The sequence below is a fragment of the Schistocerca serialis genome, chromosome 6, assembly GCF_023864345.2.
Source record: "Schistocerca serialis cubense isolate TAMUIC-IGC-003099 chromosome 6, iqSchSeri2.2, whole genome shotgun sequence".
Classification (NCBI taxonomy): domain Eukaryota; kingdom Metazoa; phylum Arthropoda; class Insecta; order Orthoptera; family Acrididae; genus Schistocerca; species Schistocerca serialis.
The window spans coordinates 701,819,457-701,845,630 of NC_064643.1; positions in this window are offsets into that span (position 1 = coordinate 701,819,457).

Here is a 26,174-nt window from a genome sequence, read left to right on the forward strand (position 1 = left end):
GCACTGTCGTACCATCTCTGGAGCGACCCGGGGCGTCGTGTGTCGGAGTTCAGTCGGGATGGAGCTCCAGTAAGGTCTGCACAGCCAGTACTCGCCCGACTGCTGGGGACACACATCCACTGTCCGATGGAAGGAGACTTGAGCGGGGACGACCGTTAGTTGGTCTTTTTTTTCAGAAAATAGGCCCAGAAACGGCCAAAAGACCAAATACACGTCGCCCGATGAGACGACTGACCGAACGACCAACCAGCGGTCGTTCCCGCTCCAGTCTCCTTCCGTCGGACAGTGCATGTGTGTCGCAAGCGGTCGGCGAGTACTGACTGTCCGCACCTCAATGGCGCTGCGTCCCAACTCCCTTCGGACGGACGACGTCCCGGAGTCACTGGCTCAGACCCAACCATGCAGAGGGAACACCGGCCCATTGGCCACCCGACATCTCTGCACGAGGAAGGAACCGACCAATGTCCCGCATGGTGATCAATTGGAGGGGCTCAGAAGCGATCAGAAGACCAAATACATGTGCCCGATAAGGCAACCGACCGAACGACCAACCAAAGGTCGTCCCCGCTTCAAGTCCCCTTCCATCGGACAGTGCATATGTGTCCCCAGTGGTCGGGCGAGTACTGGCTTTGCAGACCTTACTGGAGCTCCATCCCGACTGAACTCCCGACACACGAGGACCCGGAAATACTAGCGGTCGCTCCAGAGATGGTACGACAGTGCACTTATCGATAAGCGCTGCTACTGCCAATGACGGGAAAGCAAACTAGCAACTTAGTGACGCCAAAAAAAAGTGAATAAGAAAGAGGCGACAGAACCATAAAAACAAGATGACGAGCAATAAACGGCATTACCGCAAGCCGCGCGGCTGAGGTGTGTGCTTCTCTCTCTCTCTCTCTCTCTCTCTTTCTCTCTTAGTATTTATTTCAATCAGGTGTCTCTTTTCCAAACCGTTGCCAGCATAGGAGAACAACAACAAATCTAAGATGCGCACGAAGACGGAAAATAGGCATTCTTGTGCCGTTGCATTACAAGAAAATAAAAAAAGCAAGACAGATGATGATGATAAGCCCTTAATTAAGGTGTATAGCGCAAGTATGTTTAAAAAGAAATTAAGAGAGCGGTGAGGAGAAGAGGACGAAAGAAATATGTTTTTATTCTCTCTACTAAATCTATTTCAAATCAGTCCCACAGAAAAGAAAATGATCATTGAAATTACAATCATGAGCGTCATAAATGAATCCCAGTTAGAAGAATACCCCCCTTCCACATTACAGTCAAAGTACTTACAATAACGCGCTTTCAGGACAATGGTCAGTTGCAGAACGTGGAAATTATAGTTCCTGAATATCGTAACAAATTGTTCCTGGTGTTACATTCCAATTCCAGGAATCTCACAACACAGAGAAAGTACATTACTACTCCTAGACCCGAATAGCAGAGCTGCGTCTTCTGCTGCTGCGAGTGTCTTTAACGGATCCGGCATGTGTGGCTTCAGCAGCCAGAGACTGTGATCATGTGTGTCTGAGTTGCATTTGCGTGAGTGTTTGTGTGGATGTTGCCCATTTCCGACGAAGGCCTTGTTGGCTGAAAACTCTCTTGTTCACAGTCTTTTTGTTGTGCCTATCTGCGACTCAGCATCTCAGCTACATGGTGAGTAGCAACTATCCTTTTCATAATATTGTTACATTCCAGTCTGTATTTTCCATTGTTTGAGTTGATTATAAAGCGATTTTGAAATAAAAAATTAAAAATCACTTCTATCTATATACATATCAGCCATAGCTACAACTGTAAAGTCATTACAGGCAACAAATAATTACCTACTGATTAGAACTTAATTTCACGAAAATATTTCCATCCGACTATAACCCTTTGAGCGCTAGTGGGTCTGCCTCAAACCACCATCTTATTAATTTTTGTTCAGGTGAAAACGCCGATATTACTACAAGACAGACGTGTAGTGCATTGTATCAGTCACGTACAGATTGTGCTACGTGATTGTATTAGATTGTAAGTTTATTTATTTACTTTCTTTAGGGGTCATATTGAGCAGACCCTTGACAGTGAAAATAAGTATATTTGGAGTTGTTGTAAATATGAGGTTCTGCTACTGATTTCATGAGTGGTTTCGAAATGAAAGAATTGGGGCAGTATATAGTTTTCACGCAGAACTTATTAACCTTCAGGCTCATTTTTGCTTGCTATTTTTTACTTTAATTTGTTTTAAGCATTTTGGATTCATAGACTTTTCGAGATGTAGTATTCTGTCTATGAAAAATGAGAAATTGCTTTCAAATATCTGGCATGAAATGATGGGTGTTTGAACCCTGTATGTCCCAGAGGTTACAAAGAGAGCCACCTTCCTAAAACAACTGATTGCATACTTTCTGACAATTTCTTCTTGTATTCGTTGCATAGTATGATAATAAAAGTTAATTTTGTGAAAAATCTTAAAATTATATTCCAAAATGAAACCACCACCTTAAAACAATTGCTTCTTCGTTTGTTGGCAGTTTCTCCTTGTATTGGCTGTTTGCTGTGATAATATAGGCCACTTTCGTGACATTTTTTGAAATTAAATTATTTTTTATGTTATTGGTACTCAGACGGTTAAGATAGTGTTATTTTCTTCAGCACATTTCTGTAGATCTGCAATAACTCGTCGAATGAACATGTTGATGTTCTCATGTAACTGAAAAGTTTATCTCAGTAATCCCTTATATGACTGCACAGTGTCTTAAATAACTCGATTAGTGCACAATTAGAAATGGTGGAATATATCCAGTGCTATTTACCTTAACTACATCCACTTCTTTTTGACATCGACACGAGGTACAGCTTCCTGCTATTCTAAGTCTGTTTTGATACTGTGTGCAGACTGAAGAAATTTCTCTGGCGTCTCTGCTGGCGTTTCGTATTGGCAGACAAGATCACTGACAGCAAACCTGGTGTGGCGTCCCGGTGCGGGTAGCGGTGTTTCATCCACCAGTACCCCTTCCCTATCTTCATTCTCAGTTATAATTTGTAGAGTCCTGTACCGCAAGGAAGCAAGAGAGAGGATGTTGTTATGGGTGGCTGGTATCCTCTCTCTACAACATAAACGCACACATGGATTATTACGGTTCTTTATTTACATGTACTGGAAACATTTACTTAACTTGAACACAGTCCATGTTCTGTGGTACAGTCTCATCAGTAATAGTCCCACTAAAGTCACTAAACTGGTCGTTATATACTGTCATAGCCTGTGATGAACTACACTCCTGGAAATTGAAATAAGAACACCGTGAATTCATTGTCCCAGGAAGGGGAAACTTTATTGACACATTCCTGGGGTCAGATACAGCACTTGATCACACTGACAGAACCACAGGCACATAGACACAGGCAACAGACCATGCACAATGTCGGCACTAGTACAGTGTATATCCACCTTTCGCAGCAATGCAGGCTGCTATTCTCCCATGGAGACGATCGTAGAGATGCTGGATGTAGTCCTGTGGAACGGCTTGCCATGCCATTTCCACCTGGCGCCTCAGTTGGACCAGCGTTCGTGCTGGACGTGCAGACCGCGTGAGACGACGCTTCATCCAATCTCAAACATGCTCAATGGGGGACAGATCCGGAGATCTTGCTGGCCAGGGTAGTTGACTTACACCTTCTAGAGCACGTTGGGTGGCACGGGATACATGCGGACGTGCATTGTCCTGTTGGAACAGCAAGTTCCCTTGCCGGTCTAGGAATGGTAGAACGATGGGTTCGATGACGGTTTGGATGTAGCGTGCACTATTCAGTGTGCCCTCGACGATCACCAGTGGTGTACGGCCAGTGTAGGAGATCGCTCCCCACACCATGATGCCGGGTGTTGGCCCTGTGTGCCTCGGTCGTATGCAGTCCTGATTGTGGCGCTCACCTGCACGGCGCCAAACACGCATACGACCATCATTGGCACCAAGGCAGAAGCGACTCTCATCGCTGAAGACGACACGTCTCCATTCGTCCCTCCATTCACGCCTGTCGCGACACCACTGGAGGCGGGCTGCACGATGTTGGGGCGTGAGCGGAAGACGGCCAAACGGTGTGCGGGACCGTAGCCCAGCTTCATGGAGACGGTTGCGAATGGTCCTCGCCGATACCCCAGGAGCAACAGTGTCCCTAATTTGCTGGGAAGTGGCGGTGCGGTCCCCTACGGCACTGCGTAGGATCCTACGGTCTTGGCGTGCATCCGTGCGTCGCTGCGGTCCGGTCCCAGGTCGACGGGCACGTGCACCTTCCGCCGACCACTGGCGACAACATCGATGTACTGTGGAGACCTCACGCCCCACGTGTTGAGCAATTCGGCGGTACGTCCACCCGGCCTCCCGCATGCCCACTATACGCCCTCGCTCAAAGTCCGTCAACTGGACATACGGTTCACGTCCACGCTGTCGCGGCATGCCACCAGTGTTAAAGACTGCGATGGAGCTCCGTATGCCACGGCAAACTGGCTGACACTGACGGCGGCGGTGCACAAATGCTGCGCAGCTAGCGCCATTCGACGGCCAACACCGCGGTTCCTGGTGTGTCCGCTGTGCCGTGCGTGTGATCATTGCTTGTACAGCCCTCTCGCAGTGTCCGGAGCAAGTATGGTGGGTCTGACACACCGGTGTCAATGTGTTCTTTTTTCCATTTCCAGGAGTGTATATCCACTCGGCGAGTAAACTGACAAACGTCAAACTGATGATTGAGGCCGTCTGGTCAGCAGCAGGGTCCTAAATACATGCTGTCGAGAGGGCGTTGTTGGCGTGTTGCTTGTCGGCGTGTCTCTGCCCTCTCTCGTGATAGGCGCGCTTGATCAAGTGTCTACTAATAGATCTCCACGCTTCATCTTAGCCGAATGGTGTGCTGGTGACAGATTATGCAGCACATAACGATAGTATTGTAAGTAGGCTGCTTCTGTGTTGGCAGCGCTGTGTAGCGCTTTGCATTGGATTCTGGCTGCGCTTTCCTTGTAATAGACTCTGTGGCTAGTTGGACTCGTTGTTGGAAGTTAATCGCCAGTAGTGTTGGGCAGTTGGAAGTTAGTCGCCAACAGTGACGGAAATACTATTGGGCAGTTGGAGGTGAGCAGTCAGCAGTGATGGATGTTAGATGTGAGAAGTTAGCATTGGTGGAGGGTAGAGATCTGAAGTGTTAGTGTAAGCTAATGACCTGTACATGCTCGACTTCGAGATTGAATAATATTCACGATATATACGTTTGTGCTACATGTCAATGACGATTTATATGCGTGCCTCAATTGGATGTTAGATTATTAAGGTAACGAAATACATTATTTGGTTTGTAACAAAATCCTTCCTTTCCTAATCACATACCTATTAGTAGTTAGTGGCTACAGTAGTTAGAATCTTGTATTTAGCTGACAATATTGGCACTCGTTGTTTTGCAGTAGTTCGCTTAATGAAGATTTTTGTGAGGTAAGTGATTAATGAAATGCATAGGTTATTGCTACGATTTCTTTTTAGTTACGGACATTCTTTTGAATTAATTATTTGAAGTCAGGTTATCTTTTTTTTGAGCAGTCAGATTGCGTTGCGCTAGGATATTGTAGGTCAGTGTTGACATGATAAGAATAAGTAAAGAGAAAGTACGCTCAGTACGTTCAGTTTCACTCAGCAGCTTCAGAATCAAATAACGCAGAAGTTTCAACTTCTCATTTCATTCAGCATTTTAAGTACAGATACACTCACGTAAATAATGAAGCTTTAGTATTAATAATAATAATATTATTATTATTATTTATGTGAATGAATTCAATGAGTACTGCACACAGTACATTGATTGGATTTCCTTACTGGCATGTCACTTCTATTATTTTGCGTCCTCTCTCTTTTCACATCAAGTTGCTGATGTCCTCTTCTTCCACTTTTCCTCCTGATGAGCTTACTCTGACTTCTATCAAACTGGATGATGGAAATGCAACCATGTAATGATTTGCAGTTCTAAACGAATTAGCCTCAGGCTGCAAGAGTGCTTTTTCAGTTCTTTGATTTTGTAGCTGCCAGCCCAATCTTCAGAGGCACCTATTGACATAACAAAATGTTCCAAAAATTACGTTACATCAGTGCCAACTGAAATGTCATTCGGAATTCTTGAACCAGAATCTGCGAATGCAATCGCGTTATGTGAGGTTCACACAACAAACTCCATAACTGCGCGAAACACTAAATGGTTCGAAGAAAAAACTTTACTTAACTTGTGTCATGCCGATCTTTTAGTTGTTGAAGTTCCCCAGGATAATTTCAGTTCAATACTGTTGTGGTATTCGAAATAAAAAATACTGGCCTTATTAGTTCAGTTTATAAGATCCATTTATTCAACAACTCACTTCAATTACATCAAAGCAACAATACATTTCACAACAGGCGCCATAGCTGTGGAATATTAAAGCACAGTCGAGTGCTTCATAAACTCGTCTGTTCACCATTACAGCAGATAACTACCTCCACTTTCGTGCCTTGGCGTCCAAAATGACTGACTTATTCTTGATACCATAAGGTGGTTGCATTTTGCCTTTCTTAGGCAGACGATAGTAGAAAACAGTATCTGCGATAAAAATGGATCACGCGTTAACAGGTTTCAGGAACGAATTCTACATCTATCTAGTGACCGTTCTTTACATAATTGCAATTGATAGTTTATGTATTCAACGGTATTGATAGTCTGAACGTAACAGTTTTGAAATTCTTTTGGCAAATGTACATTTTTAAAGTTAGTTTTTGTCACAATGTGACTTTTTAACTGTTTTCCATTAAATTAACTGTGTAAAAATCGAAACAGATTTCTAGTGTGATCAATATTACAAACTGAATGGGTTTTTGCAATCCTCCACTGTGATGTAATTTAAAAATTTCATATTCTGATAAAACTCAATACAGCAATTTTGGCACGGATTGAAATGCATTCTGGACACTCTGTCTCTTGAGCTTCCAGGTCAGCTATACATTCTTAAAAAGATAATTTCTTTTGCAATAAGCAAATTTGCAAGCTTTGTATTTCATGAATTTACGTTTCGGTAACACCCTGTAATAATTTAGGACGCTTTTTACCGTATGTCAACTATTGCGATCATTATCAAACTAGATTGAATAAAACTGGTATTTAAATTGCATCGTAATTCATTGGCTTTGGATATTTGCGCATTTCAAATGCAGACGTGATTATGGCTTGTCAACAAATGTTGTTCTCTTTGCTAAACTATCGTAAAATTCAATCGTATGAATGTGTTGCCTACTTCTCCTTCTGAAATTAATAAAAATTATATATTCTGTCAAAATAAAAACTCGTCTGGTTATGATGGCATTTCACAGATTACTAGAGGTTTGTTCCTATTTAATAAACTCTGTCTTATCTCAAAAATGCTATGCAACACTAACTCAAGGCATTTTTCCAGAGAGACTGAAACATGCCGTTGCCAAATCCCTCCATACGAAAGGGGATTGGAGAGATGCCAATCACTACCGACGTGCTTTCCTGCTGACATCACTTTGAAAAATTTTTGAGAAGTTCGAGAATTCTAGAATAGTATTCCAGCTCAGCAACAATAATATCACCAACAACTCACAGTTTGGGTTTCAGAAGCGCTGCTCTACTGATAATGCCATTTACATGTACAGTCATCCAGTTTTGTAAGCATTAAATAGTAAAATAGCGCCGGTTGGCATTTTTCGCGACCTACCTAACACATTTGACAGTGCGAAGCACAGTATTCTCCCAGATACACCGACGTTTTGTGGTACTGATAGTACAGCTAACAGTGGATAATGTTATTTCTAAGCAAAAGAATGCAGAAAGCTGTACTTAGTAATTCAACCACTGTAGTCTGATGACATTATCATCACTGGAGAGAAATCACGTATGGGTTTGCCGAGGCTCAATCTCTGGTTCTTTGTTGTTCTTCGTATATGTAAATTATCTTCCATCTAACATACAACTAGAAGAATTAATTAATTTTGCAGGTGACAGTAGTACTGTAATCAATGCAGGCTTACATACACTGGCAAAAGAAATGGCAAATAATGTTCTTAAAAGTATCATTAACTAGGTCTCTGTGAGTGGTCTCACTCTCAAATTTAAAGAGACACAGCATATTTAGTTCTGTACATCCACGGGTTCTACGTCAGTGATATGTGTAACACATAATGAGGAAATAATAAGTATGGTGGAAACTTCTAAATTCTTGGATGTACCTTTTGATGGCAATTTAAGCGGGAATAAGCAAATTCTGGAACTCCTAAAACAATATAGTTTAGTTACATTTGCGCTCGGAATCATTGCACATCTTGAGGAGACAGAAATCACTAAGCTGACATATTTTCATTCAGTAATGTCATGTGAAAGGATGATCAGGGGTAACTTATCTTTAAGAAGGAAAGTCTCCGTTACTCATTCCATAGTACACCGTCAAACACAGACACTGCAAATAGTGTAGACATGCCCAGGTAAAGGCCGTGACAATTATAAGTAAGTCACTTTTTGTGGGTGAATCACACTGATTGTGCAAGTGGAGAATGTGGACACATGGCGACATGACGTTGTTGTTGCGGTTTTCAGTCCTGAGACTGGTTTGATGCAGCTCTCCATGCTACTCTATCCTGTGCAAGCTTCTTCATCTCCCAGTACCTACTGCAGCCTACATCCTTCTGAATGTGCTTAGTGTATTCATCTCTTGGTCTCCCTCTACGATTTTTACCCTCCACGCTGCCCACCAATACTATATTGGTGATCCCCCGGTGTCTCAGAACATGTCCTACCAACCGATCCCTTCTTCTAGTCAAGTTGTGCCACAAGCTCCTCTTCTCCCCAATTCTATTCAATACCTCCTCATTAGTTATGTGATCTACCGATCTAATCTTCAGCATTCTTCTGTAGCACCACATTTCGAAAGCTTCTATTCTCTATTGCCTCACGTGTTCCAACGTTTCTACGAAATCCAAACCGATCTTCCCCGAGGTCGGCTTCTATCAGTTTTTCCATTCGTCTGTAAAGAATTCGCGTTAGTATTTTGCAGCTGTGACTTATTAAACTGATAGTTCGGTAATATACACATGGCGACATATGGAAGCGTGATTGGATAGCCGAAACATTTAAGGCGACCGGTCAAATAAAGAAGGATTATCTGAGACCGAGTTCTCGTCCAGAACAAATTTTCGTATATCGCCAATGAATTATAGAGCTAGAGTCTCATTGTATATGCAATTGTGAATAAATTTCTTGTACTTCATACAGTTGTAGATCCTTCAGACACAAATGCATGTCTGAAGGACATTGCATAGTAGACAATTAAACACAGACACTACAAAGAGTATTTACATATCCAGGCAAAAGGTGCAACAGTAATAAGTAAGCTTTTTCTGTGCAGGAATCGCAGCAATTGTGGGAGTGCTTGAAGTAGATAATCGGTGACCTATGAACGTTTGGATCGGTCCTGGCAGAGTGATCGGATAGCCGGAGTGGTTAAGGAGACTGCTCGCATAAAGTGCGAAATCTGAGTTCGGGTCCCACTCCCGCACAAATTTTGTCACCAAGAAATTGAGCAGTAGGAGTTCCGTCTTACTCGCACCTGGGAATACATTTCTTGTAGATAGCAGTAGTGTCTGTGCTTTCAGACGCACACGCATGTCCGAAGCACATTGCAACTAGACTGTTACACGCAGACACTGATGATAGTATGGTTGGAAACAGTCCAAAATCTATACGTTGCGCCGTTTCCGATTTAATTAGCGGTGAAGTCAGCCAGTGAGCCACGTGTTATTGCGCGAGCAAATTCAAACAGCCTGCCAGAGACAGGGTAGCCAAACATGTCATTCGTTTGGTTTCCTCAGACTGAACAAATGTAGCTAGTGCTCATCTAAATTAATTTTATCACTTCCGAAAAAGGTAGATTTGTTATGGTAGTGAGCATTTGAATAAGTGGAACGTAACAGACCCACACATGACAGTGCATTACCTCATTTTAGCGCCTGTAAGTCCTTGAATTTGCGCACAATGTGACCTCATTGGCTGATGTCAATGCTAATGAAATCGGAATCAGCAAAACATATCGAATTCTTTTTATTAACAATTATTTCTCTGTACATTCTCCCCTGCGACGCTCTTCCAAGCTTCTCAAACGGCCGTGTGCTTTCCTGTGTGTGTGTGCGTGCGTGTGTGTGTGTGTGTGTGTGTGTGTGTGTGTGTGTGTGTGTGTTCTACCGCTTCGTGATCTTGTGATAACTCTTTTAGAGCTGAGAACGTGGTTCCATTGCAGAACATAATGTCTTTATTTATTCCTTAAATCCCTTCCTTTTTCTGTGGCTTTTCGTAAGTGGTAATTTTATTCTACTGTAAGTTTCTGAGGAGGGCTATTGCTGCAGTTAAGGATATTTACGTCACTGATTCAGTCCATACCGTGATCGGCAAATGTAAAATTACTATTGTTGCTGTTAAGTGCCCGTGTTCGGCGTCTCTAATGGCGAAATTTCTACCTGTCTGACCGATACAAACTGACTGGCGTCTTACATACACGAGTTAATAGATGCCAGATGTGTCGTGTGGCAGATGAGTGTGTGCCATTTGATTGTTGTTGTAGATGTTCTTGTGCAGATGTGTTGTGTCTGTTTTTGTTCTGTATGTTTAAGTTCTGTTGTCTATGTTTATACGTTAGTGTTGATCTTTGTGTTGCTGTGTGTTGGGTGTCTCTTTCGTTTTGCTTTAATTTTGTAGTTTACTTTGTCTGTAATGTTTGTTGTCCATTCCCTATCCTTCATCCCACCCAGTCAACAATTTATAAAACTCTTTCATAATCAACGTAATACCCACAACATTTACTAAAACTGCTACATTAAACTAAAAAACGACAGATAAAGAATTAAGCAACAAATGAGTGTTGACAGAGAATAACATACAACGAAGTTATAGTAACCGAGTAGCAAGAGGAAAAAAGAGGTAGTTCCATTTTAGTCGTAACAGTTTCGTCAATATATGTAACATAACATCGAAAAATCCTGATCAGTTGCACATGATAACCTGCAGCATAATATTATCTCCAGTGCAAAGTTGCACAACTAAACAAACATCACTATGTGATTATACCAAAAATATATGTACCAGCATGGACTCAAGGAAATTCTCTTAGGTGTTACTTGAAAGAAAATAAATTAACACATTGACGCGGATGGAGCTTCACTGAAACATGTTAGAGTGTTACACAAGCAGATTTTCCATAAAAATTCCAAATCTATTATTTTGTTTGGGAAAATCAAAAAAGTTAATAAATACGGATTCCTGGTAAAGACTGCATATATTCTTAATCGTTTCAGTGCACAAGTTATAATAATGAAAATGGACAGGAATCTAATCAGATCGGGAGGTATCAGTGGTACAATTCCGCCGGGGTTTTGCTATGCACGGAGGGTTAACCTTCACACTGCCGTTTGTAGTACAGTTTACTGTGGTGACGGTGACCACATTGACGCATGTACACGGGGTCGAAAACGGAGGCCCAGCCTCACACAGACGACTACACAACACGTCTCGCCTCCAGAACTGCCCGTCTACGAGTAGACTCTTGCTCTAGCACGAAAACCGTTCGCTTGTCTTCGACGGCTGGTTCGAGAAAATCTGCTGCACTGGTTCCTCATAGGATGCCAACCCAGCTGATATAGACACGCTCCTCTCTCAGGAACAACAGAAGAATTTGTCTCTAACAAAGATAGTTTTCAGGTAATTTCGATTTTGCACGGTTTGGCCATATCTTTGTGTTGTTGTCCGATGTCAAACCAAACAACTTCTCACTCATTTCCGGTCCCAAGATGCCGCCACTGATCAAAATCGCTGCGACACGTAACCAAACGCCATGTATGACCAAATATAAGCATTTCCTTTCTTCTATCACGCCCCTTGCTCCCATCATTGACAGTTTTTTTAAAAAATGTCCTTAAATACCTAACAGTACCTCAGTACGACACGTCCAACTGTGGTAACTAATCAAAATACTCGTATCACTAGAACGAGTTGAACATAACATACTGTTTAACTGCAGAAGTTGTATGTCATGCGTTTGAGGCGCAAAACCAAATGCTCGTCCTGGACCCTAAGCCTGATGAACTCCAGGATGACCAAGATATCCTGACGGGTGTGACCGTCTTCCGAAACAGACCACCGCTTATAGCCCCTCGCCTTACGTCCACGACAGAAGTGCTCCGAATCCTCCGGAGGAAGCGTGGTCATTTGGCCCCCGGCCTGGATGGGATCGACAACGAACATCTCCGTCGGCTACCACGTAAGCTCCTGGTCCTATTCACCAGGATATTGAACTGTTGTCTTCAGGGTGGCCTTTTCCCTCCGCAGTGGAAACAGGCCAAGCTTACTGCGATCCCAAAGCCGTCTAAGGACCCTACGGTCCCTACCAACAACAGGCCCATCAGTCTTTTGAACACCATGGCGCAGGTCCTGGAGTCTCTCATACTCCACCGCATTTCCCAGCCTCTGGCAGTAGCCGGGACGATCCGTTCCGTATAGTTTGGGTTTAACTCACACCTGACCGCTGAACTGTAAGTTCTTCGGATCACGGAGCACATCATCAACGGTTTTAACTCCAGCATGTCGACGGTAGCGATCTTCTTGGACGTGCAGAATTCTTATGATAAGATTTGGCAGGACAACCTAGTGTGTAAGACGCTGACGCAAACGATCATCCCTGACATCTACGTTAAGATTGTGGATGATTTCCTCCACCAGCGGGCCTTCCTCTTTGGTTAGCGGGGTAGGCGCTCCAGTGTACGCCACATGTCGATGGGTTCCCCTCACAGCTCTGTCCTGTCCCCTCTTCTTTTTAATGTCTATGTCGATGACATGCCCGTCAACCGCCACTGCCATTTGGCGCCATACGCCGATGACACAGTGCTTTATTCGACCGGCCGCAATCCCGATCAACTCACTGCTCGCCTCCAAAGGCAGGTGGACGCAACGGTCGCCTGGTGTCGCTCCAATAAGGTCGCCCTCAATGCCGCCAAAACTACGGCAGTGTATTTCACTAAACGGCGCCCTATCCTCCGCCACAACATCTCCATCGGAGGCGTCCGGGTCCCGTGGGCCCAAGATGCCAAGTATCTCGGGGTCTGGTTGGATAAGAAACTTTTTGTCCACCACCATGCAGAATACATCACCCACCAAGGGTTAAAGTTGACAATGGCCTTGTACCCTCTCTTCTCCAGCCGAGAGCTGAATTTAGATACCAAACTCCGGCTGTATCACTCCGTTGTACTACCCTGGCTACCATATGGTTCTTCTGCGTGGGCCACGATTAGTAAGTCCCGGATGCTAACGCTCCAGCGCCTACAGAATAAAGTTCTCAGGTGGAGACTTCACGCCCCTCCGCTCACCAGGATTGTCACTCTGCATGAGGAGACAAATACGGCCCTAAGACTCGACAACTCTACAGTAAAGCGGAAGCCCTCCGTGAGACGGTCGCTGGACTACAAACCATCGGCACCACAGTACCAAGGCGCTGGCACTGACACCCCATTCCTCTCACCATCCTGGAGGACTCGGATTCGGGCTACGACTGACGATTGGCCCAATAGGTCTTTTTACGCCCGTTTCGTACAGTCATTAGCAGTGGTCTGTTCTCGTCCAGCCACTTTTTTCCTTCACCGTAGAGTTGGCGCATTACTGCACCCCTCCTCTGTGCTTCCATCGTCGGAGGGTGGCACGGACCGTTAAGTTCAACCGCCACACCTTCAAAGTGCTATGCTCGGCTGTTGTTCAGCCGTTGCTTAGAATCTCCTCTCACTTGTCCACCGAGACAGTTGGACCGAATCTGAACCGGTGACGCTGTTTACTAGTAAACTGCCGCAAAAAAGAAAATTGTATGTCACATGTGAAAATTACTCACCAGCAACTTAGTTAAAGTTTAGGAAGTCTGCCATGAAAGTGGTTGGAAACTGATAAAAATGGTAAAAATTTTTAGATATGCAATTAAAAAGGAAATACAAATTTGTGTGTGATACGAAAGATAGATCACGTGTAATTCCTTCAGTTGTTCAAAATATGTTGATTTTCACCGCTGGCAGACCCAGTGAAAGACACATATGACTACTATACATGTAGTGTCAGCATTTAGTCTTCGCAAGCACAACAGAAAACTTGAGGATCAGAAGGAAATAGCTTTACTTACCTGAAAGCATTGAATGCCATTTAACACATATAATAACACTAATAATACTGACGAATGTGCAAGATATCTGTGTGTAGTGGTACAGTTAAACAGGGCATGCAATCTTAGAATGATCTGTTGCAGATAGTGCTCTTGCAGAAGAACATGATTCCAGGAAAAATAATTACGAGGTGATCTGAAGGATTGTCAAAGAATTTGTAGTAATTAACTTCAGAATTGGCTCCAAGTGTGAAGATGACACCTGGAAGACCCCTTTAACAGCTACTAGTGTGCAGTAAAGCGTTACATGTAACTGGATGAGTTAGTGTTGTATTTATTAATGAACCTTGTGTGAAATTTCTGTCCAATTAGATAGGGACTTAACAGATAAAAATGGTTCAAATGGCTCTGAGCACTATGGGACTTAACTTCTGAGGTCATCAGTCCCCTAGAACTTAGAACTACTTAAACCTAACTAACCTAACTAACATCACCCACATCCATGTCCGAGGCAGGATTCGAACCTGCGAACGTAGTGGTCGCGCGGTTCCAGACTGTAGCGCCTAGAACCGCTCGGTCACTCCGGCCGGCACTTAACAGATAACTGTAAACTTCAAACACCTTGTGCTAAGTAGGAAACGAGTGGATGCTCGTAACAACAACGTCAGTAATTATTTCACTTGCGGATCCATGTTACCTGGAACGTTTCGATTTCTACATTGAGCAATCACGTTAGTGTGACCGTATGTCAAAATACTGAATCACCACCTTTCGCAGTGCGGACACCTGCGAGTCATGCAGGAAGAGAGTCAGTGAAGTTCTGGAAGGTACGGACAAAGATATCAGTCATTCCGACTCCAGTGCCTGGTCAGTTGCGCTAGGTTTCTCGACTGAGGATACCTTGGCGTGTACATGGCGGTCCCACAGATTCTACAGTGGGTTAAATCCGGGGAGTTTTGTGGTCAGGGGAATACTGTAAACTCACCCTGGTATTCTTCGAACCACTCACGTAGACCGCGAGATGTAGGACACGTTGCATTGTCCTGCTGATGGATGCCATCGTGACGAGGAAAAACAAACTTCATGAAGGAGTGGACATGGTCCCCAAGGACAGATACATACTTGTGTTGATACAGTGTGCCTTCCAGAATGACGAGATCACCCTCCCCGCCCTGGACCTTTCTGACCATCCACCGCCCATCAGTCTCATGAAGCACAAAACGTGATTCATCGGAAATGGCCACATGTCTCCACTCAGTGGACGTCAGGTTGCAGTGCTGACGTGAAAATTCTAGCCTTCGTCGCAGATGAACAGTAGTAAGTATGAGTGGAGGAATCTTGCGCCTGCTGCGGAGGTCCATACGAACTGAATTGTTGTTGAAACTTGTTTCATCTGAGCGGTGAGCTGCTCAATAGCTACGTGTCTGTTCGCCCGTAGACACTATAAGTAGGCTGTTTAGGTTTTTATGTTGGCAACGCCACTAAGTGCTCTGTATGAAAATCGCTGACTGCGCTGTGTGCAGTCTGTGGCTGGTTGGACTCATTGTTGCAATATTCGCTTGTGTAGTGCTGGGCAGTTGGATGTGAACAGCGCGTAGCGTTGCGCAGTTGGAGGTGAGCCGCCAGCAGTGGTAGATGTAGGGAGAGAGATGCCAGAGTTTTGAGAGGTTACTATGAGCGGACGATCTGGATGTGTGTGTGTCCATCAGAAAAAGGAAATCTGTAAAAGTGGATGTCATGAACTTATATATATTAAGGTAAATACATTGTTTGTTCTCTATCAAAATCTTTCATCTGCTAACTATGCCTATCCGTAGTTAGTGCCTTCAGTAGTTCGAATCTTTTATTTAGCTGGCAGTATTGGCACTCACTGTATTGCAGTAGTTCGAGTAACGAAGATTTTTGTGAGGTAAGTGATTCATGAAAGGTATAGGTTATTGTTAGTCAGGGCCATTCTTTTGTAGGGATTATTGAAAGTCAGATTGCGTTGCGCTAAAAATATTTGTGTGTCAGTTTAGTAATGCTCAGAATAAGTAAAGAGAGAACTGTCTGAGTACGTTCAGTTTTGCTCAGCTGTTTGAAAATCAAATAACGTAAGAGTTTTTCCGGCACTGTCATTCTTTACATTCAAAGGGGAAGTTTGAACACCTCTGCAGCCACCGTTCACCCCTGTCATCTACAGTCAGTGGCGCATGAGAGTTGCCTCAGCGTCGTTTTGGGGTAGCGCCATTTTACTAGGCAAAGTGTACTTTAACCCCAGGGGCCCGCGAACAGTTTATAAACTTAGCCTTTTTAGAAATGTCTCAACCTTCGGCCCGTAAGCAAATGATCTCAACCTTTTGGACGACCGTTTCCTCATTACGACAATGACTGCACTGTTTCTCGCGTCCCGACACGTTTTATACACCCTCCACTGCTAGCGCTGCCACTCGCTAGCTGTGAGCAGTTACTGCAAGTTGAAGTCGAACATGGCGGTGGCCTCATAAATGTGAATGCAGCGTGTATTATCGTATACTTTCTTTCGTGTCACTTTACGTTGCTAACTACAAGAACAAGCTACTTCCGAAAACGTGGTCTGTGTTTCGCATTTATTGGTCGTACTCAGTGATTCTCTGATGTATGAAATAGAAAACATTTCCGTTATTTCAGACAATGGCTCAGTAAGCTAAGCAGCAGCCACAACAGAAAGAAAAAAATACGGCGCCAGTTCGATAAGCAACAAAGTATAAATATCAAAACCACGATCAAATTTTCTTGCGCTGGAGCGGTTGAATGAGTTGCTAATTATGGTGTTTCAGTAATATACGTTTTGCACGTGGACGCTTTTGCCCCTCTCAGTTTTTCGCCCCAAGTAGCCGTTAATGTCGCTTGGGCCTCGAACTGGTAGTGTGTACATCCCATGGCTGAGTTCAGCTGGAGAGAGGTTCAAACTAGCAATAGACATTCAGAGAAGCATGTAAGAATGGTTACAAAAGCCACCATGACTGACTGTAACATAAATGTTGAGAAATATCTTTTTGAATGCAACCGAAGAAAACCGCCATTTTTCTCGCGGATACCTGCTTGGAAAATTCCCTTACCCTTATTTCACAGTAGAATGTTCAAATTTTCTTTTGCCACGTCTATCGTTCCCATGAAGACGATGGTGATAAAATTAACTCACAATTCGGGCAGAGTCGTACATAGTCATTCCTGAAACGTTTCGTCCGTGACTGTTACAAGAAGAGATATTAATATGTAATACTACAAAATGGAGCTTCTGCCATTTATTTTATAGCGTTTTGCAGAGTACCCGTGTAAACGTAGACATCAGCTATAACTTCCTACAATGGACACAGAAAACAGAGGACAAGCTGCTTCCGAAAACGTGGTCTGTGTTTCGCATTTATTCGCCGTAATCGGTGATTCTCTGATATATGAAGTAGAAAACATTTCCGGTATTTCAGCCAATGACTCAGACAGCTAAACAGCAGCCACAACAGAAAGAAAAAAAAATACGGCGCCAGTTCGACAGGCGAAAAAGTATAAATATCAAAACCACGATCAAATTTTCTTGCGCTGGAATGGTACAATGAGTTGTAATTCTTGGCTCCCAAAGTTTGTCGTCAAATTACCTCTCTGCTCTCGCTTCACTGAAAGTGCCCGCGGTTCCGTATTAAAACAAGAGAAGAAACAACCTAAAGAAACACTCGAAAATAGAATTTAATTATCGCGCACAATTCAATCTCATTAAGACACGCAGCAGTGAAGGCAGCCACTCCATTGTCGAGCGCAGCGGATACCAACAATCAGGTCTGAAGACAGACGACAGAGAACCATTGTTGTCCCTTTCCCTGACTTTCTCCTTCTCAGCCCCCTCCCCCACCCCCACGTCTGCCCTCTCCCTCCGGTGGCCTCCAATTGTCTTTCGACTTCATAAAGACATTTTACTTCGGAGCTGTTCCTTGAGCACAACCTTCCTCCGTGAAGAAAAAAGAACACTGGAAAGAGAGTAATAAACGACTATGGGCGCTCTTTCTTTAGACTCACTGTAGCTTCCAAAAAAAACATAAAAATAAAAAAAGAACGTTAATTATGCACTGTACCTGTTTTACATTTTTTTACCCTATCCCGCTGCCTTCCACCCGTGCTGAGAAAGGTCGTTTGTATAATTGATTTCTTTCCTCCTGTGTAAAATGGCTGTGGCGGCCATTAAGAGAACCAAAAAGCCTCTCTTAACGACTCCTCAGACTGCTGGGCTGAGATTCTTGAAGACCTGGCGGCCCATTTCCGTCAATAATGTAGTTCATTATGCACGCACCAACTTAGTTGCTGACTTGTAAGATATACTAATCGCACTGCCGTTACAGACGTGAAGTAACAGAAACAAATGCACCAGTAAACGGAGAGGGTTGGAATAATATTTAACCCGATGTGAGCTTCGCACATACTGCTTGTTTCTGATGCTGTTTTTGCTCACAAGCTGACACGATTTCCTGTTTTGTTTCTTTCTGAACGTTTTGCGCTCATCCCATTGTGTACACAACGAAAAGTGAGGCGTTAGATACTTCATTTATTAGAAATAAGAGGTATTAAAATACCGCTGAATATGAAATTACAAGTAAATAAGCCTCTGGCTTGAATTTCTTTAATGGATTCTCGATTTCGGGACTACCGGCTCAACCCTCAGAAGCATGTGGAATCAGACGCGGATACAGAAAAACTTCATGGAGGGGGCACTAAAGATATCTTGAGCTACCTTTACTGTTACCGTAATAAAAAATAATCAAGTCATACGCAAAGTTTACTTCTAGAATATACACTTTATTCGCACTGAAAAATGCAACACTAGAACACTTAACACTGAAACACACACGGTCACACTCCGCGTACTGCTAATACCACTAAGCACAACACTGACTGAAGTCTGTGGCAATAACCAATAATCGCAGTTGATCACTTTTTATCACTTCCAAGTTATCGCGACGATTGTGGCTTTCAAACTGACTACCTGGCAACGACTCTGCTTCCCTTACATATGTGGCTCGGTTCGTTCGAGAACATTCGCTGCCGGAATGTTCGCTTCCAGACTTTTATGGAGTGTGAACAAATACCTGCTGTGAAAGAGACAAGCGAATGTGTACCTTACGGCTTATAATATAAGGGTGAGTTTCCAATGATGATGTCATCCAGCAATTTATGTGTGTGGAACTTTTATTGTCGATTCCGTTCCTTTCTAGTGCGTTTGATAGAGGGCCTATATAGTAACAATGCGTGTTTAGGAATCTTCTCGTAAGTCACTATTACTGGAGATATATGCATCAATAGCTTCCCATAACTAACGCGTATTAAGAGTTATGAAAGGGAAACTATTGTTATGTTATTAGAAAAAATATTGTTACGAATCTCGTAACGATGTTTCAACTGAAAAATTACTATCAATTACTATTATTAATACTTCACAATCAACTGACCACTTGTAACGTCCCCCTTCCCTCCCATCGACAATGTTAGAAATATATGACCGTGTAAGCATATGTCTAAACAATTGGAATAAAATTTTTAAAAGGCTATCATTCCGAAGATTCAATATAAAGTCGATAAATGAGGGGGAAGTTAAAAACAAGATGCCTTCTACGACAACTTATTCCGCCTACTTAATTACTGTAAAATTTAGTATTGTTTTTCGAAAGGTTTGTGCTGTCATTCACGTACTGTGCCAACGAGAAGGGGTACCACATGGATCGGAACAGAATAATAAGAGTTACTGAAATAATTATAGCTAAAAGAAAAACGGTCGCCAGCCCAACTGGGCAAAATTTCTGTTCAGTTGGTGAATTAATGGGCCGAACAGTCAATGTCAAGAATTTCTCGAACACGTGCGGCAACAGAGGGCTGCACGCACGTTAGCAAAAACAATTGAAACATTTACGTAATAAAATGAGAAAGAAAATAGTTTGCAGTCGAAATATTATTAACTAACAGATTTGAAATTTTGAAAACATACAAGGTAACACTTAGATTAATTGTTACTTTCTGTTTTAAGTGATAATGGCGCTACCTCACAATAACGTCTACTATTTTCATATGAATTTTGGAAAATGGCAAAAAAAATAATTAAAAGAAACTCTATTGACTTCTGAACAGGGAAGTAGAGATTGATAATTACTGCCGGCCGGTGTGGCCGTGCGGTTCTAGGCGCTTCAGTCTGGAACCGCGTGACCGCTACAGTCGCAGGTTCGAATCCTGCCTCGGGCGTGGATGTGTGTGATGCCCTTAGGTTAGTTAGGTTTAAGTAGTTCTAAGTTCTAGGGGACTGGTGACCTCAGATGTTAAGTTCCATAGTGCTCAGAGCCATTTGAACCATTGATAATTACTGTATCAAAAGGTAATTATTATACTTTAGTACGACTGCAAGTCAAAATGTGAACCAGAACTTTACTAACAACAAATTACAATAATCACTGATATTTGCACTCACTCATTAATTGTAGTTAGTGCTTTTGTTCATCGTGCCAGCAATCATTTTAATTTGATTAGCTGATTTACTATTTACAACAATTAGATCGCCTCAGATTAAAGTTCAAATTTAAAGTTAGTGAGACTGAAATTACTGAATGCTATAAGTTCAAATCTTTAATCTAAGTGAGTCATTTAGTTCATAAGCAAAATGAACTGGCACTGCAGTTTTCATTTTTCATAAACGGTACTCGGATTATTGTAGCAATAGGACAGGACAGGAACCTACCTGGTGAATGATTTTAGGAGAATCACGGGTAAACAGTTTCGATTAAACTATGGTAATTATTCACTCGCAAAACACCACAAAGCTGAGTAACGCCGTTGCAAAACTAGTTGACAATAAGCTGTGATGCAGCAACCTCACTTCAGTCCATTCTCGTCGTGACGAAGTCGCTGACGGCGATACTGCTGCTGGCTCTTTTCCATAATAATTAGCGAACACGGGAGTTATTGGCAATTGATGTTGCTGCAACCAATATTTCCACCGCCCACGCTCATCACCTGCCACGTGCCGCTAAACAATCACTACTCCAGTACAGTGCACGCCATCCATGCGTCCGCACTTCACCAAGCCTCATACCAGAGTTCTCTCTCTGTGTAGCGCGCGTCTGACGTAACATCCTCCCGCGTCCACAGAGCATAGAAGGATATTCTACGCCGCTACTCCAACGATGCTTATTCGTTGACAAAAATCTAGCGTTTCCCTAACATTCCCTCAGCGATTACTCAGCGATATTTACATAATATACATAATTGATTATACAGAAAAATAAACAAATTAATTCATACATCGTGTACATATAAATTTACATAAAGATAAAAGCACGCATGTATACAATAACAAATGGTGAAAGAGCACATCGGCATGAAAGTGTTACACATTCTCACTCTTGACTAATCTTCACATTTGCACTTGCTACAAATAGAAATTTTTGCTTATTGTTTCTTTAGTTTTAATATTTCTGCTTCTGGATGTAAACTGGCGCCGGCCGAGGTGGTCTAGCGGTTCTAGGCGCGCAGTCCGGAACCGCGCGACTGCTACGGTCGCAGGTTCGAATCCTGCCTCGGGCATGGATGTGTGTGATGTCCTTAGATTAGTTAGGTTTAAGTAGTTCTAAGTTCTAGGGGACTGATGACCATGGATGTTAAGTCCCATAGCCGGCCGAAGTGGCCGTGCGGTTAAAGGCGCTGCAGTCTGGAACCGCAAGACCGCTACGGTCGCAGGTTCGAATCCTGCCTCGGGCATGGATGTTTGTGATGTCCTTAGGTTAGTTAGGTTTAACTAGTTCTAAGTTCTAGGGGACTAATGACCTCAGCAGTTGAGTCCCATAGTGCTCAGAGCCATTTGAACCATTTTTTTGTTAAGTCCCATAGTGCTCAGAGCCATTTTGTAAACTGGCTTCCTATTCAGCGAATAGTTCGTATTTATAATGCAACGTATCGAAAGTTGTCTGTACAAGAAAACTGTAGAATATTCGCGACTTTTGTCGAACAAATGCCAGACAGAATAACGTATCGACATCACTAGAATGGCCATGACTTTTCTCGTAGATATGTGTTAGCTATGTTCCAGACACAAACGTATAAAATACGACGCGGACGCGTGTGCTACGTAGGAGAGTACAACTACTGGATAACTCGGTTCAGTCGAGTCGACTGACGAAAGAAACGAACGAATGTCGTGTGAGCTGACTGGCGGGGGCGGCGCTGGTGGTAATGTGGTCGGCCCCGCAAGGAGGATGTATATAGCCATTACCTTGGCTATGTGCATCCAATCGATATTACGTATAACTTCCTCGGGATCGCCGCTGCCAACACCGATGAACAGTACTTCCAACAAACCTGTGTCTGCAGCATCATACGGGGGTGACACCTCAGCGGCGTGTGTGGTGTTATGGTCACAGGTTTGTTCCACATATCGGAGATGAGAGCAAGTCCTGATTCCAAGGGAGCTATAACTAGATCGATTAGTTGTTAACATACAAGGCGCATCTGAAGATGGAACTGATAGTCCCCGATAATGCAGGCAGAGGTTATGTCTACTCGTCACACGTCTGGTTACCACCTTTCATCAGGATAAAAATTTTAAATAAGCCTGACCTTAATTTCATTGTACTTACCCAAATAATCCTCTGGCGCATCATTACCCACTTCGTTCAAAGCTGACGGCCGCCCTAGACATTTAGTTCATCTTCGATCAGTAGAACAATTGTTCCTTTCCCAACGACTTCTAGCTGGGCAGGGACATCTGCAATATTGGTTATTTTCTACAACGTAAATCCGTCCCCGCATCCAGTCTCTATCCGATGTCCTCCCACAGTAATGTGGCAAACATGTTGTATGTCGATAAGATCCTGAATGGATAGGTACCACCGACTTGCAGAGCTACACATGAAAAGCGATTTTCAGAGGCGAACAGATAAACGAACTAGAAAAACTTCATAAATTATTACGCAACAGTGAAGGATGAAGTACCTTATGATATTGATTTAGGTCTAATTTCGTCCAGAGCAGCGAGTGGATGTGTGTAGTGCTTCTGGTGGCCTGTTAGAGGACTGCCGAACGCAGCCATGGACCTAGGTATCACTTTATAAATAAAAAAATGATACCTGCTAGGGCACAGCCTAACGGTGGTTTCTAGGGAAAACAATACTCTTTTAAGAACACTTCCAATATTCATACAACAATCCATCTCGCGTTTTGGTTTTAACTATACTGTCTTGCTACGGAAAACAGCGCTAATTCGAAAATTATTAATCGAAAGACAGAACTACCCGTCTCAGACGCAGACTCTTGATTGGATTCTGACTCAATCAGACAGTTATATGACGAACTTTGGTATAACGTGCAGACTGAAACAAGGGGAGACCCAGAATTTTTAAACTATGCAAAACACTGCTAGAAAAGGCAGCTTTCTTAAAAACCGGGAAAAAGAGATTAAGAACAAGGTAAAATTGTGGCCGTAGTCACAAACAACTGGCTTACCTCAGTAAGTACGCAAATCAGATGTATCACTTCCCTGATCCTTTCGTTTAATTTCATGTCTGCTCCTCCAAGTTATTCCCACTACGCATCTGACGATTTCTCGCTGAGCCAAATTCAGTTTTTTAATGATTTTGAATCAAAAATCAATGTCTCACTGCTACAATTGAAAATGATAGTAAATACTGACAGTAAACTTTCTTCTTCGGGCACAAATCAGAAGCTTGGTTTTCGAAACACAATGTAGTTTGCCAAAGGCCATTTTAACGCTTATTTTATTCCTGTCTGTCGTGCCACTTTCATCAAATACAGAATCTCGTACAGTGGTTCTACAACCGAGTGCTGTTACGTACTATGGTATTTTCTAAGTTTAAACTGCAAATTATGTATTACGACTGTTATGGAAAGAAAGTAGTGCGTAGCGGTAGATATTGTTATATTCACAACATACGATTATAGGTAGTCACAGCGAGGCATCAGCGTGGAAACGGAATTTTAGTAGTAGTTGAGGATGTGTTAGGCGAGAGAGTTTTGACCGATTATCGTTTGAGTAGCATGCGAGCAAGCCGCTCGTATAGGGTAACGCGTAGTGCGCTAGCCTACGAGAAAGTGAGGCAAGCCAGAACAAGATCGAATGCAGTCATTGACAGCTGTTCGTCTCGTACCCCAGCCAACTGGAGTGTGATATTTTGGCGGTTTGCAACGCTCGCGTATCCCATAATAGACAGATACCCAATCCCCAGTCTCCAGTCGTCACAAGAACGTGGAAATTCTGAAACTGAGTTAAATAATCCCAAAATATAAACTCGATTAAAACTGGAAGCTTGCACACAGAAGATGTATAAGATATTTCTCCCTTTGTAGCAGTAGGGACAGCAGGTGATACCAGGTGATTAGAGGAAAGGTCACTCGTGTTTTCAAGAAGGGTTGGAAACATGTACATATTTGTAAACCAATACCAGTGACATCAATCTGTTGGAAAATTACAGGCAACAAAACGATACAGTAGGCGTTACAGGCCAGTGACAGGACTATTGTGCAGAGTGCAACCTTTCTTCGCCGCGAGACTAGGAGGGCGGTGCGTGTCAAATTTATCGCCCCAGCCGTCTTTTATTGCAAGGAATACTCCTCGACATCAGCGAGAGGTAGAATGGAACGGCGGCCCTCCTGGAAGGATTAGAACGAGGAAAAATGCCCGCTCCTTCCAGGTCGAACCCGGTACTCCCAGGACCGGAGTTTATTACTCTACCCGCTTGACCACCGCGGTTGTTGTGCAATTCTAAAACACGTTTTATGTTTACATGTTGTGTAGTTACTGGACAACGAAAATCTCCTCTATAAAGGTCAATCAGGATTCCAAAAACAAAGATCTGTAGGAACTCTGCTCAGTCTGTTCGTCCATGAGAACTAGAGTGCTCTATACTACATCGGCTAGGTAGATGGCGTGTTCCTTCATTTTGTAAGGCATTCAGTGCATTTCTGCAGTGTCGTTTAGTGAACAAAATAGCCCTCCGTGCTACCGAGTATCTGACCAGATTTGGGACGGAATTCAAGACATTCTTGTAGACAGTGTTCAACACATCGTTTCCAACGGCATGAAATCACCTACGTGAAGTGATTTCAGACCTGTAGTGGTCGTTGATGGGTGCATGGATCGGAAGGTGTCAATGAACGTAACAAATTTTATGTATTACACGTGAATACGCAAAGAAATTCACTATTGTTCGATTACACTATAGGAGAAAAGTCATTGAAAAGAGTAACTACCGTATGGTACCTAGGAGTAACCACCCGAAGCGATCTAAAGTGGAATGACCGCCGGCCGCGGTGGTCTAGCGGTTCTAGGCGCGCAGTCCGGAACCGCGCGACTGCTATGGTCGCAGGTTCGAATCCTGCTTCGGGCATGGATGTGTGTGATGTCCTTAGGTTAGTTAGGTTTAAGTAGTTCTAAGTTCTAGGGAACTGATGACAACAGATGTTAAGTCCCATAGTGCTCAGAGCCATTTGAACCACTTTTTTTTTTTTTTTTTTTTTGGAATGACCACACGAAGCGCGGGTCGGAGTGGCCAAGCGGTTCTAGGCGCTACAGTCTGCTGGAACCGCGAGACCCCTACGGTCGCAGGTTCGAATCCTGCCTCGGGCATGGATGTGTGTGATGTCCTTGGGTTAGTTAGGTTTAAGTAGTTCTAAGTTCTAGGGGACTGATGACCTCAGCAGTTAAGTCCCATAGTGCCCAGAGCCATTTCAACCATTTTTGAACCACACGAAACAAATGTCGTCCGACTACGGCCTCCCGTCGAGTAGACCGTTCGCCGGGTGCAAGTCTTTCGATTTGACGCCACTTCGGCGACTTGCGCGTCGATGGGGATGAAATGATGAGGACTAGGACAACACAACACCGCGTCCCTGAGCGGAGAAAATCTCCGACCCAGCCGGGAATCGAACCCGGGCCCGGAGGATTGACATTCTGTCGCGCTGACCACTCAGCTGCCGGGGGCGGACACGAAACAAA